Here is a 14,234-nt window from a genome sequence, read left to right on the forward strand (position 1 = left end):
TGCTTAGAGGAAACGGATGGCACTGAACATTTTCTCTATGAGTGTCCTGCGTTTGCTAGAGCAAGGCTACGAATTTTGGGATCCGATCCAGTGAGAATGAGTAAAACTCCTTCTCTCATCCAGGAGGATATTTTCAGGTTTGGCAAAGAATCTAGAAAATTTTCACAGGACTAACTATCTCCGTCTCTGTCTCTATTTTGTCCTATCTCATTCTTGCTGTTACTTCTATCCTCTCCTCCTTGACTATTTACCGGTTTACTTTCCAGAGCTTTGAATGCAATGCGTTTTTTAACCTCCGTGTTTTAGGAGTTACCAATCTCTCGGTGCTTCTTGGCTCACCTTTATCAAATTTCATTCAAATATAAAAAGTAATGAGAAATGATTTATTGCCCCAGACATGAAAATGTCGAGAAATCTCTACTTATTTTTCTTTCTTGAAATCTTTGCTAGTCACTTTAACTCATAAAAACTTGCACGCAATGCTTTTAACTTCGCTCGGCCTAAAATTCATTTTGCAAATTGTTAACCAACTTTTATTTATCGAGTTCTACAAGATTAAGAGAGTTCGACGAGTTTATTTTCAAGTAGGTAAATAAAATATTGGCTGGCCGTAACTTAGTTTTTCAGGTCAAAAATATTTCGCAAGTTGTACTGTCATTATGCGAGCGTTTGAAAATCCTTTCTCTTCATTATTGCGGCCCTAACTTCAATTACCTTTCATGCAAGTTCAGGTGGAGAAGGACTAAGTTTCTCTTAGTGCACCTAAATGGCTCGCTGTGTTACACGAAACGAAAAAGGCAGTGGCTTTAGACTAACTAAGGAAGGCTACAAGGTTCTTGGATTATTTTGTTTTCAGACAACATTCTGAAAATACTCTTTTTTGTCTTTCGCCATTTTCTTCAAATTCCTTTTTGATCCGGAGGGTGCAGCGTTAATCAAAAACTGAATTGCTTTAATTTTTACATTCACTCAATCAGAATTAGTTCTATTTCACTTCAAAGTCATAACATAATTTGGGGTTTGTCACCCTGGTAACTGATGAATGTACACCCCGTGCAGTCATCCCATTAGGGTGCAGCATATGGAGGCTTGTTTGGTGAAGGCATTGCTTTACGGTTGACACGAAGTTGTATGGAGGGATTCTGCGAAGAGCTGCCCATCAGACTCAGTTTCAGAATTCCGGATCATTACAGTAGGCAGCGGTAGCCGCAATAAAAGAACCAACAGGTTGGCTGCGCTCAATTGTGCAATAAATGGCATGGAATTAAATATCTACTTCTATAGCTAAACGGCAACCAGGGCCCTGGGCTGATGATGTTGCACTTGATCGGAATTTCTGACTTCATTTTCGATTCCATCCGAAATCTCATCTGCGTGATCACGATGTCTGCAAAAAACTACGAAGTAGATAAGCTGGGTAAACAGTTAACTTATGAGGTAGTTTCTCTGCGAAATGAGATGGTTGGGATCCTCTTGAGTAACTGTGGTCTGCTCTTTGCATCAAGTGCACAAACTTTTATGGTCGCGAAATCATTCTGGCCGCGTCTGGATCAGAGGTACTCGAGGGATCTTCTAAGGTGAATAAAGCCTTGGCTCTCGAATTTTTTGGGTAACCTTACAGTACACTGTTCGCGAGGTATGCATGCTGTGATGCTCAGCATTACTTCGAGTGCTTTTTACAGCTGATCTGTATGGATGGATGTAGGATGAGGTGAAATCATCTTAACAACTCAGTCATCGTTCGGTCGTGTTCCACAAATGCATTGGTGTAATGGAAAATTGATGCTAGGATCAGAATCGGTTAGGAACAATGTGGAAAAAAATTTACCCGCTCTAAAATATATACATACAAGTATATCTTAAAAACGAAAATATTCACATTAACAAATCATTATCAATTAATTTTTATGTACCTACAAACATATTTACATGATCCCTACTACAGCAAAGCAATTCACAAAAAAGGAGGCGCATTGCATTCGGCAAAATATTAAAACGTTAATTTGTTTACCTTCATACACAAGTGAACACTCATACACACATACAAGCATGCACTCACAAATGAACAGCCCACAACCCAATACATATTTTCGGCGCTAAGGCGTATTAACTAAGTAAATGATTGGATGTGGGCGAGACTGGCAAAACAGCAGAACTAAAATAGATAAGAATCGTCGAAATGAAAAATTGAATGTGTGCTTTGTTGCACGTATAATACCTATATAAGTGTGTGTATGTATGTATGAGCAAACACTATTAAAGGCTTGCAATATTCTGTGGATATTTGCCTTAAGCCGAATACTCATACTCATACATACATACATACTAGGCATTTTCGCTGTGGTTTCATAGAATTCTCATTATTGTTGCACGAGCTGTCAATTCTTATTCTATAGATCTTTAATTATTTTTCATTTTGTTTTTACTTATTTCACCCAGAAATTTTGCTGTTTTCGGTTGGCCACCAAATGCCCGGCTGTCGTCCACACTAACACGGCTCCGTTGGTCCACTGCTGGCCCGCAATCTATCGACGTGCGAGGTCAGTTGGCCTGCAGTGTCTGTTGGCTGTTGGCTACTACTGCTTCTTCTTCTTCCTCGTCTTCTGCTACTCAACGACTTGCACGCCGCGCATCATTCATTGGTCATTGATGGTTATTTTCGTACAAATTAAAAAGGCTGTCAAGCGCTAATACTTTGCTCCTCGCCGCACTGCTGCCGCTGGTCATTTGGTTATTGTTTACCGACTTGGTGCTGCCGCAATTGTAGCTCTTCGATTGCTTTGCTGTGCTGTTGTTAATTTTGTTGTTGCGTTGAGTGACATTTATTGCCAGCACCATTGCCATCGGCAATGTGCTGCCTGTCGCGCTGTCGAACTGTCACAGTGGTTGCTACTAGTGGTTGTTACTCTGTCTATGTGTGTGTGTGTGTGTGTTGCTGTGGTGGCTGCTGCAATGCGCGCCCAGCAGTAAAACATTTCACTTAGTGTTTTTTGTGGTTTCGTTGTTTTTATTTCAATTCAATTGTGTTGTTTTTGTTTTCTTTTATCTTTTTCCTTGATAATTTTTTTTTTCTGTTTTTGATGCTGCTGCTGTTGGTGGTGTTGTCGCGGCATTTTTCGCCACTCAATTCAATTTGTATTTTATTTTTGTGGGCCAAGGCAGTTGCTGGCACGCGCTACCCTCTCCGTTGATGGACGGATGGTGCATGGCAAGGAGACAAGTTGCGTTGTTGTTCTTCTTATTAACAGTGCAGCACACAGAAAATTTAATTTAAATAAAAAAATTGTTTTTAATTGAGGTTGAGTAAAGTAAATTAAATTAAAATAAATATAAAATAAAATAAAATAAAATAAAATAAAATAAAATAAAATAAAATAAAATAAAATAAAATAAAATAAAATAAAATAAAATAAAATAAAACAAAATAAAATAAAATAAAAAAAAATAAAAAAAAATAAAAAAAAAATAAAGTAAAATAAAGAAATAAAAAATAAAATAAAATAAAATACAATAAAATAAAATAAAGTAAAATAAAATAAAATAAAATAAATAAATTGAAAATTAAAAAAAATAAAATAAAATAAACTAAAATAAATTAATTAAAAATTAAAAAAAGTTAATTGTGGTAAAATAAAATAAAATAATATAAGTAAAATAGAATTAAATATAATAAACTCAAATAATATCAAATAAAGTAAAAATAATAAAAAAATAAAAAGGTATGAAAATCATATTAAAATTTCATTATAAAATAAAAATTGTTTATAAATTAAGTAAAGTAAACTTAAATAATATGAAATAAAATAAAATAATTTGAAAACAAAAATAAAACGAAGAGAATAGAATAAAATAAAATAATAAAAAAATAAAATAATAATAAACTTAAATTTAAATAATAAAATCAATTTAGATATAACAAAATAAAAAATTAGCTAATATTAAATGAAGTTAAGTAAATTAGGATAAATTCGAATAAATTAAATTAAGTAATGTAAAATAAAATTAATTAAAATTCAAATTATACAAAACTAAATTTTATTAGCTTAAGTAAAGTAGAATAGAGTAGAGTGAAATAAAACAAAATTTAAGTAAAATAAAATTAAAATAAAGCAAAGTAATATTAAATAAGATTATATAAAATGATATAAAATGAAATGAAATAAAATAAAGTGAATAAAACAAATACAATAAAATACAACAGAGCCGAAAATAAAGAAAAATATGAGATAAAGTAAAATAAAATGGTGTAAAATAAAATTCCACAAATCAAAATTAAAAAATTAACCAAAAATAAAAAAACATAAAAGCAAAAAAAAAATATCAGTAGAAATTTAAAACAAAAAAAATTAATTTTGAAAATCTGTATAACATTTTTTTCCAGGGTTGCCATGTGATTTTTTTACCATATTACTTTTGAGGGGAATTTTCTAAACAACAACACAATATTTAATACAACTAAAACTCTTTTACGAGCAATTTTATAAGTTTTCTTAAAAACGTATAACTTTCGGATAGAGTTGCCGTCGATTTGAACAATTTTTTTTTTATGAAGAACGCCAAACACACACGAAAACATCACAAGATAAAGGAAAAATTTATGTTTTTTGCACCAAACTTAAAATTGCATTAAAATTATATTATTTCATCATATGGTTGCCCTTTAATAGCTTAAAAATAAAAAAACAATTCAGTAGGAAATTTCGATTTGTATCAACCCTAAATTTATTTACTCTAAAATTTGCTTACATTGAAGATGTCATAATTCTAATTATTAACAGCAATAACTTTTATTTCACACTGAATTACTAATTAACTGTTTTCTTTATTTATTCTTTCTCCCTTTTAGCCACGTTAAAGCGAAAAATTGTACACATTCAGCTTTAAAATTGAGGTAAGTTTTTCTCATTCAGATTTTTATTCCAACACAAATTTTTTCTCAAATCTTTCATTAATGCATTTTCTTATACAATTTTCCTTATAAAATATTCTTTATACAACAAATTTTTCTCAGTGTAAATAATTGCATACATACACGCATCTGCATTGCACGCACACTTATAGGTGCTGTAGGCTTTATTTGGTGTCGGCTTGTTTTTTCTCACAATATTTTACATCACTCCCATCACTGCTACGTGCAACATTAACAACATCACCACCAGCATCGCCCTCACCAACCTCCTGCTAGGGTCCTCTAGTCAACCAACCGGCCTCCGCTTTTACTACCCGAACAACAGTGACTTGCACGAACTGCGTCACTTACTGGCGTCGGCGACATGGCACCAACACTAACAACGCGTGGCCACCACTCATATGTGCTAATTCGCTTTTGGCTGCTAGCATCTGCTTTCTGTGTTACGCTGTACGTTGCCAGATGACGCCAACGTCGATGGCACCACTTTGCGGCCGTTGTCATTTCACTTTGTTCTGGTAGTCTCTCTTCTGTGGTTGCGCTGGTGTTGGTGGTAGTGGTGGCTTTGGTGGCCTCCAAGATCCGTCACCGCTAATGCCGCCTACTTCGTGTCTCACTGCCTCACTGTCCACTTGAGAACTTGAGTGGTTGCCGTTTCGCTTTGTTAGCTCGCTGCGCTTTGTGTGTGTGTGTGTGTATGTGTTTCTGTGTGCATGTATTAGTTCAAATGTGTGGCTCGGTGTGGTTAATTTGCCTTGCCTGTGACATTACTGCTGGCATGCATTACTATGTAAATTTACGCACATAAGTAGACTTGCGAACGCTTGTTTATGTGGTCGCTCGCCACCGGATGTAAGGCGTCATGTTCCAATTTTCTTCGCCGTGACGCCATCTTTCATCGCCGTCCTCGTGGTCCTCTTCATTTGCTGGTGCTGCTGCCGCCACTACTTGAGTACGAGTTTGAAATCTTGTTTGTTTGCTTGTTTACTTGAATCAGCACATAGCTCACCAACGTAGCGACTCATCAGCGCTCCACCAAAGCGTTACTTCCTCAGCAAACACACGCTCCCTATTACTTTCACCACCTTCTGCATTGCGGCACTTTTTCATCTGCCACCCATAAAACCCCAAGCAGCTCAACAGTCGCGCTTTCGTTCTTCACTGTCTTCACTGCCAGTTCGCGACTTCACTTCTCACTTCCCTTGTCGTGCCATTTAGTGCCCTCTGCTGTCATTCGTTTGTTGCTTTCCACTTGTGTTTTCTTTTCAAATAGATTTTTTATGTGGTCGCCATTAGTGCCTCTGGGTGATTCTGCTCCACTATGCTCCTTCGCGCAGACTTTATTTATTTTTCTACTGGTTTCTCGCTTATTAAAAAATGTTTCAACTTTTTATACTACAGCGTGACAGCATTTTTATTTAGCCTTATGCGCTTGATTAGCTCGAAAAGGTGCCGCAGTGGTGGCAATAAGAAAAGCGAAATGAAAAAAGCACTCGAGAAGAGTGAAGTGGTCGGAAAATATTTTATGAAATGTTTCGGTGAAATTTGCTCTTACAGCTCTCAAGGGCATATCCGCAATGTTAGGCAGTGAGCAGGACAAATAACTTTTATGGAAATTTCGCACAAAAATGGAGTGGAAATTAAATTTTTTTGGAAATTGAAAGAAGTGCTGCAGAGGGCATTGGGCGAGGTCCAATTATGATTTGCAAACAACTTTTATTGATTAAAAATTAAAGGACGTGGGCAAAATTCGTAAATATAAAATAGTATTTATAAATATTTTTCCAGGGCTGCCATCTAGATTTTTTTGCCGCAATATTAAAAAAAGTTGTTTAAATAAAATCTCAATATTTAATAAGAATAAAATTACTTTTCGAGAATTTTGCTAAGTCTCCTAGGGCAGCATCACATTTTCCAGGCGAAATTCTGACAAAATGCATACTATGTAACTATTTTTTTTTATTAATATGTAATTATTTTTGCTGATTTGCCATGTGATTTTTTTAAATGTTACTTTTTAAGGAAATTTTCTAAACAGCAACACAATATTTATAAAAATTAAACTCCTTTGCGTGAAATTTGAAAACGTATAATTTTCGGATAGGGTTAACGGGTAGGTTATTAGGAACGACAAACAAAAGTAAAAATATCACCAGATTAGTGAAAACTTTAAGTTTTTCACACCAAACTGAAAATCATCGTAATGTTTAGTTAGGGTTGCCATATGATAGGCTAAGCTAAAAAGCAAATTTTAGTAAGAAATTTCGATTCAATCTCATTCGAAAGTTATTGATGGGTTTCATAAAAATTAAAATTGTATTGAATAGGGTTGCCATAGATTATTAAGAATCTAGTTTTACAGCATGAAAATGTAACTAACAAATGTGTAGGTATGTGTGTTCGTACAATAATTATACAAAAAGGTAACGAAAACTATATTTGCCAGGAAAAATGTGCGATTAAGCTTTAAGTAACAACAAACAGGATTGCCATATAATTTTAATTAAAAAAAAATTATTAATACCTTACGCCCGCTTCGATTTTTCGATCGCAAATTTTTGTAGTTCAAATTTTTAATTTTCTTGTATGAGGTTTTTAATAATTACTTAGAAATTATTTATTTATTTTCTATTGCAAGCAAAGCAACTAAAACACTAATTTTTTTCTGCTCTATATTGCCACATCCAGGAAAGCGGACGTACATTGATTTGAATATTTGAAATGCGTGGGTTTACAATAAATATTTTAATTAAACTTTGCGTTTGCTTATTTAAAGTTTAAAAAAATTACGAAATATTGATAAAAATCAAATTTATTGTAAAGAAAAAATTATCAATTAATCGGTAGCAAATCCCTTGAAAAAAAATATAAATTTAAAAAAATATATCAAAAATTTTCAGCCACTAAATTCTGAGATAAAATTCTTAAATTGATTTTATGTACTTTATAGTACTTTGCCATTTTTAAAGTCCACCCCAACTATTTTTCATATGTATGTAATATGGCGCTTCTAGTCTAAAAATGAAATATATTTTCACAAGCAAAACTACTTCTACACTTCCCTATTTGCTTTGCTGTCCATACATCAATTCGTCAACACTTTTGCGCCAATAAATTCCCAACGACCGAACGAACGAGCAGGACCTTCAGTCGCTGAGCGATTTACAATAATTCGTAAGCTTAAGCGCAAAGCACCAGCGAAAGGCAATGAAAGGATCAGAGCACGCATTGAATGATAAATAGAATTTCTGCTTTTGTTGAATTGCTTTTCACGCTCCCATTTCGCATTGAATTGTCAGCAGCCGCGGCACAGAAGTAACAGCACTCCAGCGCTATCAGCATTGGCTTGGAGATTTGAGCTGCTTCACTGCATTGATTGCCTTTCGAGGGCAATAATAAATCAGCTGCAAATTTTCAACCAGAAAAGTTATTTTCCACTTCACATTTGCGCTGACACGAGAAAACCTTCTGCTGCCCACTTTAAAGTATTCCTTAAGGATATCTATGCCAATGAGGCAGCCCAACTGAATGGATGTGTATGTGACGGCATTACCTATAATGTGTTTGTGTACGTGACACGGTGTTAATGTGTGTTCATGTCGATAACTATTATGACTTTCAATGTAATACCGCAGATACTTCGAAAATGAAAAATGTGAAAATCATGAAATGTTGAATGCTGATGAGAGAGAGAAAAAAAAACTTAAAACAGAGAAACATTAGAAACTATGGAATGAAAATGTTTGGTGCTGAAGGGAAAAGGAGGTTATGAAAAGGCATAAGTATTCAAAAATGCTTATATACATACACTAGTGCTCACATAGTTAAGTTACTTTAATCTTTTACAATATTCGCATTATTTTTTACGCAAATTTTTTTTTTTTTTTTTTTATAAAAATTAGATTATTTATATTCTATAAATAAACGTTCCAAACTTTATGAAAATTTCACAAAAGTTTAAAAAAATACAAAATTTTTTTTTTAATTTCATCGAAATTTTCAATTTTTCAATCAGAATTTTTAGAAACTCTTTAGATCCGCAGTTTTCATTCCAAAAACGCGTTGATGCTCTTGAATTGTTTTTTTTTTTGTTGGATTGTATTTTGAGAATTATCTTCCATAGAAAGGAAATGTTCGGATGGCATTCATAAGAGAGAAAATAGGCAACGTCGTATGCAAAATGATGCTTACACATTATTGCACTAATTCCAAGTTGGCAGAATTAGAACGAGGATAATATCTGTACCTCTATCTTCTCTAGTACCTCTGTCTTCTCACACGGCTCCAAGATGGAATCGGAAGTCGGATCAGCGATTTTCTCTAAATCCTCCAATTTCTCTATGTCCTTAAAATTGCCGAATACTTCAAGAGTTTTTCAGGCAGAAGCCTTTTTCGGTTCCGCAGGCACGCATCTTGGTAGCGAGGTAGATATTAACATTTTTTCCTGTAACCAAGCAGCGGCCAAATCACTGACGACACCAGGGCTAGAACCAAACTAATAAACTCCTATAAGGAGGAAATCAAATGGCTGATCTGGGTTCCAGGACATAGGAACATAACGGAAAATGAAATTGCTGATGAGCTTGGGAGGAAAGCGTCGACTGAATTCGTCTCAGAGAGCTTCTACCCGCTCATCGGCATCCCGCTGACTGTTGTGCGAATTGCACAACTTATTTCTTAAGAAATCGCAGTAAAGATGGACCTCCATTTCTTCATGTGCTGTTTCGAAAATCTTGTGGCACCAGTACAATAGACGGAGGACTCAGAAAGTTCTGGGGACTTCACGCCATTCAATTCCCAAACTTGTAGCTGTATTTACTGGACATTAGACGATCGACACACACACAGAAAAGCTAAGTTTACCATTTAATCCCCATTGCAGAACTTTGGCGACCTTTCAGAGCAGAAGACTGTAGAGCACTTTCTCTGTAAATGTCCAGATTTGGCAGCTAGATGCTTAAGGTTACTGGGTGCTCCTTTATTTGACAGCTCGGGGCTAATGCGCCAACCTAAATCCCATAAACCTTCTCTACTACATCCACAACTCTAGATAGCTGTGGATATCTGCCTGTTTGAGGTTTTAGAATGGAATCAAAACGGCGCTTTATTGCTACTTGGGGAGGGCACAGTGCGGCCGATTCCCAAAAAGCTGGCCAAAAGTCGAAAAAAAAAGTTTCTAGATAGAGTTTTTTTGTCTTTGGGTTGGCTACAGTAAAACCTTGAGTAGTGAAAACCGTTCATAGCAACGTCCTGTACCCTAAGTATCCTCTGTATTTTCAGTCGCAACGTGGCCTTCGTTTGAGCATCGTATTACTGTCGATGAATAGTGAAAGTTGTACACATTTGAAAGATTTTGTAATGGAGTAAATCGAACAAAACCAAATGGAATCATCTTCGGAAGGTTAGTAAAATACGAGAAATCTTTAGTACATATCAATACCTCGACACAAAATTTTTAGCTGCAGCAATACGTAGATACATTTTTTGCAATTTTTTTTATAAAATTTGAGTTTTCAAACTGTATAGTAACACAACGCCGTCATATGCTGCTTTGAAACCTATTAGAGGTTACTCAAAAAAGTAATGGTTACTGAATAAAACAAGATTCAGCTGCTACCACTTGCTACCTTGCGACCCCGAAAACATATAAATTTGCATTCATCTTGATTATGTTCTTGAATATACGCTATTTCACGTGAGGGGGCGGCCAATAGGGGTGGAAGGGGGTGGATTTTAAAAATTTTAAGATCAAATTCGTAATCAGCGACCCAGACAACCCCCGAGTAAGAAATTTTGAATCAATTACTTAATTTTTTGAGTTTTGGCCAGCTTTTCGGGAATCGGCCGCACTGTGGAGGGGTCAGACTGATACTTCAACCATTTCACCTACCTACCTACCTACCTTTAAAATATTCGCAATATTTTTAACTATAATTTTTTTCGTTATTTTTTTATAGAAATAGAAAAAAAACTATAAATCAAAGTTCCAAGCTTTGTACAAAATTCACAAAAATTTCCAAAATATTGCATCAAAACTTTAAATTGTCTTAAGTCTTCTTTTTTATCCGTGGCTTGAATGAAGCGATTGGAAGAGCTGGTTTTTGCCTAAATTTACTAAGGAGGCAAAATGTTTTGTCTTTGACGATTTGGGGTGTAATTTTTCAGAAGTGCAACAAATTTGTGCTTTTACGCGTCACTTGACTTCTGAGCAATCACTTGAAAATTAAGCAAATTCGCCTACTCCATATTAGTTTTCTACAACTCCTAACTTGGCAACCACAAACAAAGTCCTCACTCCTACTCACACGTTTTATATTCAAACGCAAGCTCGTTGATGCCTTTTTGGAAACTATTCCTTAGATACTCTACTTCCTGCCTATCTACTAGCAATGCTTTGATTAGTCCCACTTCAGCAAACTTCTTGTCACATATTTTTTTCTTCACCAGCTGCTCCTTTCGCTTCTTGGCACACCACATCTCTACTCTCTGCACTGAAATTTTGCACCACCATCTACTTAACATAGTTACCAAGTGTCTCAACCTCAATTAGAATATAACAAATGATATACTCGTACATATGACCCAAAACTCAGTCAAGCCAACTCAAACGAAAATCCTTAAATCCGAACACTTGGCATGTCCATGGCAGCTCGAGCACACAATACGTGCATAGAGTATATCGAATTCCCATAGCTACATCGCTGAAGAGCAGCTCATTTGAATAGAAAGAGAGACACACACACATGCACGCTCATGCACTCATACATATGGGCACTTATATGCACATGATTTTTTATGGCAACGCCAAAAACGTTCATCAATTATCAGATGAATTGAAAAATCCATAGCTATAAATTTGTCCAGAAGAGAAAGCATATCTGCAACACGACACTTGCGATCTAAGAAGATGCAGAGGTCACACAACTCGGCACACTTGGCCTACAAAATGTCGTCCATTTCAACACAATAAAAGTACAAAGCACAAGGATATGCAAAACCACTATAAATGTCCTTGTGGGCGAATTCAAATTTTTTTTTTTGTTCACCATTTTTTGTTGCCAAAGATTTGCATGACTGTAGGCTGCCACAAATGTGTTAAGTGCAGCTGGCTCAGAATAAGCCATTTGTATGTAGGCCAAGTTACAAATTTACTACACACATACAAACACACATACACATACGCATACAAGTACTACATGATTTCTGTGTGATAAAAAGCGCAACGTTGGCACAAAATTTTGGCCTCCCAACAATTGGTTTTCTCAGCACAGGGCCTTCAACTTTGACACCTTTCGCTATAATTAATGCATTTTGCTTGCGATTTTTTCACACTTTTGCAGTCCTTATCTTTCATTCTCTGTTTTATATACATTTTCTGTGCTTAATATCTTAATATAAAATGTTTTTATTTATTTATTTGCAACCCATTTCCATCCCTTACCTCCTCGTTTGTCCGAACCTATTTTTTCAAATTGCTTTTTCGGCAATTTTATTTTTCCTCGCTTTTCATTCAAGTCTACTTATTTTGCATTACACCAGCGTTGTCCTTATTTTCAGTTTTTTCCTCTTCCTCCGCAACTCGCCATCGCCTCTGCATTTTCGTTCTCCATGCCTACATCGCCAATCTGTATGGGCTATATGTGTGTGTGTATGTATGCATACATGTATGTAAGTATGAGTATGTATAACTATTTATGTATGTATGTGTGTAGGTATATTTGTATGTATGTATATTTGTATGTATGTGTTGTAGTTGTATATGTGCCAGTAGGTACAATACATCAACCGAAGAATGCTGCTGGTGCTGCAGCAAGACAAAGATTTCCTCTCATTTTCCTACTTTTCACTTTTCCTCCTATCTTTCCACCCATTCTGCTGGCTACTCTGTAGCGAGGTATCGTTGCCAATTGTTTGCTGCATTGCAGTACACGCGCACATATTTGCTTGTATGTGAATGCATACAGTTCTATAGGATATCCGTGTCTGAAAGGCTTAAATGCAAGCCAATTTAAAGGAACAATGGCTGGACAACAACGTCCCAGTGGAAATCAATTAAGTTGAATCGCATCACGTGTCAAATGTGTTTTTATGTATTGATTGGACATTTTACACTTTGGAATCCTCTTTCAAATTGTACTTTTATTCTAGCACTTATGGCCCACTAAAAGCTCATTCCATCTATTTTGCCTTAGCGTGCAAATCTTTGTCTAATTACAAAGAATTTATTTGAACGCCATTTGAAGCTTTTTTATAATCTGTGCTAGCTCTGTTTTTTTGTTTTGACGTAAATGTTAAGACGATTTTCTACTCCTACACCCGGGCACCCGGGTCTACCCAGACTTTTTCGACTTTGAGCGCAAATTTAAATATTTCTATTACAGCTAACGCCTTGAGTTTTCTAGTAGCTTCATTTTTCAAATTTCATTTGCTGTCGATTTATGGATATAACCTTTAGAAAAGAATCCTCGAACAAGACGAATAAAGGCCCGCCCGGTTGTCCAACCGATGGTTTTAAAAAAGGTGTCCAATGAAGGCTTAAAGTCCACTCACCTCGCTTTCCGTTACCAGCTAGGTTTCATAGGCTCGAAACTGACTCGCAGATTGATACGTTTTTTGCTTTGTGGGATCCAGTTCAGTTAACAGTTCACGGTTATCTCCCTCTCTTCCTCATAACCTGTTCTTTAAGTAACTACTAGAATATACTTAACATAGCTCTCCGCTCCTCCACTCGCTATTTTCCTGCCAAGCCACCAAGATGTCTGTTCCTATCGCTATCTCGACCTCTTCTATTCGCCACCTCTCTGCTCGTCTCACTTGCTGAAAAATTTGCATGTGACAGCAACAACAAAGTTATCAAACAAGATTCATCGCTAGAGTGTATGGATATACTTCATAAAACTGGTACAACTCAATATTTTACAAACAAATGTAATTTTAGGCAGTTGCCTCACCCATTTGTCTGTTGCTAACGCTTGGCGAAAAGAATAGGCCTTCTGTATCGTTTTATTTTGCAATCAGTGTAGCCAGATTTTACTTAAGTGTAAATCACAAAAAAGGAACCTGTATTTTCTACCAACAAACTGCAACCACCAAAGGCGAAGAAACTGTTTAAAAAATTATTACATAACAAAAAAAAAAAAAACCTGAAATTCAGTTTTATTATTTTTCGCCAATTTTTGTACACATTTGATGGATATCTCAAAGTTAGTAAAGCGCGATCAATTTATTTTTTTTTTACATTCACTATTTTTGTATTCAAAATAATTCTGGATTATTTACTGTAATTTAAGAGATTTAAGATATTTTTGTTTATTTAATTTATTCA

General features: G+C 35.4%; 1 protein-coding gene across 16 annotated transcripts in view; it reads left to right on the forward strand.

The window, feature by feature from the left end:
- LOC128863158 (uncharacterized) overlaps window positions 1-14,234 on the forward strand; it is a 184,065-nt gene that overhangs the window by 21,748 nt on the left and 148,083 nt on the right. For all 16 annotated transcript variants that reach the window (XM_054102139.1, XM_054102134.1, XM_054102142.1 and 13 more), the window contains exon 3: window positions 4,847-4,891. The gene's annotated coding sequence lies outside the window, so the exon portion shown is untranslated. The remainder of the gene's footprint in view (window positions 1-4,846; window positions 4,892-14,234) is intronic.

Source organism: Anastrepha ludens, chromosome 5 (genome assembly GCF_028408465.1).
Source record: "Anastrepha ludens isolate Willacy chromosome 5, idAnaLude1.1, whole genome shotgun sequence".
Lineage (NCBI taxonomy): Eukaryota > Metazoa > Arthropoda > Insecta > Diptera > Tephritidae > Anastrepha > Anastrepha ludens.